Raw genomic sequence first — 2,873 nt, 5'->3', positions numbered from 1 at the left:
TGTCCTGGCTACCATTATTAGAAAAACTAAACTGAAACAAAACACCAAGCTGGGCTCGCTCATGCCTGTGTTTCTACCTACACAATAGGCTGTGATTTGAGCATTATAGTTCAAAGCCAGCCTGGGCAGCCAGAAGTGGAGCTGTGACTCAAGTGGTAGAATGCTTATCTTAAGTGAAAAGGCTCAGGGACAGCACCAAGATCCTGAGTTCAAGCCCCAGGGTCAGCACACAAAAACAAAACAAAAAGCCTTTAAAAATACTTAAAAAAAAAACACAAACTAAAAGTGTTGGCACTCTGATCTCAGGCATTCTGGATAAAAGTGCATTGGGAAGCGTGGAGTTTACTTATGGTGGTGCTGATGCTCTGGTTAGCATAATCTGTTAGAAGTTCTGTGCTCTTGGAATTCTTACCACTGACTGCTCTGTGCTGTGGAATTTCTCATCTGATAAATTGTTCACTTGGGAACAATAGATACTTGTCTTAGAGGAAAATGCTCAGAACTTTCTAACCTAACAAAAGAGAGTAATCAGTCTTGTTTGTCATTTACTTATTTATTTATTTATTTATTTATTTTGCCAGTCCTGGGGCTTGAATTTAGGGCCTAGGCACTGCCCCTGAGCTTCTCTTGCTCAGGGCCAGCACTCTACCACTTGAGCTACAGCACCACTCCTGTTTTTTTCTGTTTTATGTCTTACTGAGGAATTGAACCCAGGCATGCTAGGAAAATACTCTACCAATGCTAAGCCATCTTCCCAGCCCAGTAATCAGTCTTTAATGAGTATGTGGTGGCCCAGGAGGGTCACATCCCATGTGATCCTCATGATGATCTAGGAATTAACGTGATGACATCACTTTCGAAAGTGCTGATGAAAACATAATTCCCACCAGGGATTGTCTTGGTGACGTCAGAGGATCTACATCCAATCCCATCAAAGCCATAGGGACTCCATTCCTCAGCCTGGGAAGGATAGATGCTGTCATTTCATACTGTGTGATTTTTGTATTTATTTGTATTTCTTTTGTATGTATGTATTTATTTATTTGGGCTAAATGCAGGACCTAGGTGCTGTCCCTGAGTTTATTGTGCTCAAGGATAGTGTTCTATCACTTGAGCCACTGCTCCACTTTTGGCTTTTTTGGTGCTTAATTAGAGATAAGAGTCTCAAGGACTTTGCTGCCTGGGCTGGCTATGAACTGTGATCCTCACATCTCAGCCTCCTGAGGAGCTAGGATTACAGGTATGAGCCACTGGCACTCAGCTAGGACTTTATATTTTAGTGTAGCAAGAGAATTTATTTAATTTAGCTTGTAATAATCTGTTGTTCAAATAGCCTTGCCAAGAAATTTGTCAGAAAGTTTTTTGTCATTTTCTAAAAAATAAATTTCTTGCCGGGTACTGACAGCTCACACCTATCTATAATCCTAGCTATTCAGGAGAATGAGGTCTGAGGATTTTGGTTCAAAGCTGGTCTGGGCAGAAAAGTCTAGGAATGCTGAAGGAGAATGACATGGAGATTTCTCTCTCTAATCTCTTGTTAACCACCAGAAAATTGGAAGTGGCTCTGTGGTTCAAAGTGGTGGAGCACTAGCCTTGAGCAAAAGAGGTCAGGGACAGTGGGCTGGGAAGGTGGCTCAGTGGTAGAGTGCTTGCCTTGCATGCATGAGGCCCTGGGTTCGATTCCTCAGCACCACATAAGCAAAAAGAAAAAAGCCAGAAGTGGTAGAGCACTAGCCTTGAGCTGAAGAGCTGAGGGACAGCGCCCAGGCCCAGAGTTCAGGCCCCACGACCGGACCAAAAAAAAAAGAGAGCCGGGTGCTGGTGGCTCACGCCTGTAATCCTAGCTACTCAGGAGGCTGAGATCTGAGGATCGCGGTTCAAAGCCAGCCTGGGCAGGAGAGACCGTGAGACTCCTATCTCCAATAAACCACCAGAAAACCGGAAGTGGCGCTGTGGCTCAAGTGGTAGAGTGCTCGCCTTGAGCTGAAGAGCTGAGGGACAGCACCCAAGCCCAGAGTTCAAGCCCCACGACCGACAAAAAAAAAAAAAAAAAAGGTCAGGGACAGCACCCAGGCCTTGATTTTAGGCCCAATGACCAAACAACAGCAACAATAATTTTTTGTCATGGATAAAGGCTATGCTTACTGTACCAAATCAACTTCTGAGGGGGACACAACGTTTCAGTACCAACACCAGTACCTAAGGTGCCAATTTCACTGCACTATTGGTTATTGTATTTGCTCAGGGAAGGAAAGAAGGAATTACATTGAAGGAATTAAGAGGTTTGAATTTTTTTCTAAATGGAACTTAATGGATACACCCATATAATTTTCTGAATTACTGTGAATATTCCTTCTAAACCAATATTCCTTCTAAACCACTCTTTTGAATTGACAAAATAAACTGTATCAGGGCTGAGGATTGAAACCAACACATTCTAAACAGCCAGAAAGCTATGTATGAAATGCTGCCTGATTTTTAATAGCCTTCTGATTTTATCCTGTGTGTCGTACAATGTAAACACAGAGGGGGGGAAAGCAATGCATTCCTAAAAGTTTTGTGTTTTCACTTTTTCATTTTATTTGTTTTTTTGGTGCCAGTGACTGGGGCTTGAACCCAGGGCCTGGGTGCTGTCCTGTAGCTTTTGTGCTTGAGCCACAGCGCCACTTTCAGCTCTTTTGGTAGTTATAATTGGAGATAAGAGGGTCACTGACTTTCCTGCCCTGGCTGGCCTGGAACCTTGATCCTCCTATCTCAACTCCTGTGTAGCTAGGATTACAGGAGTGAGCCACTGGGTGTGTGGCCACTTTCTAAATTGCACATGCACATAGTCCAAAAGGTTAAATAGTTTTAACAAGGCTATTGCTAGGACA

The sequence above is a fragment of the Dipodomys merriami genome, unplaced genomic scaffold (assembly GCF_024711535.1).
Source record: "Dipodomys merriami isolate MVZ:Mamm:240054 unplaced genomic scaffold, mDipMer1.0.p SCAF_64, whole genome shotgun sequence".
Classification (NCBI taxonomy): Eukaryota; Metazoa; Chordata; class Mammalia; order Rodentia; family Heteromyidae; genus Dipodomys; species Dipodomys merriami.
The sequence above is the reverse complement of the archived record's forward strand: the minus strand, read 5'-3'. Positions refer to the sequence as shown.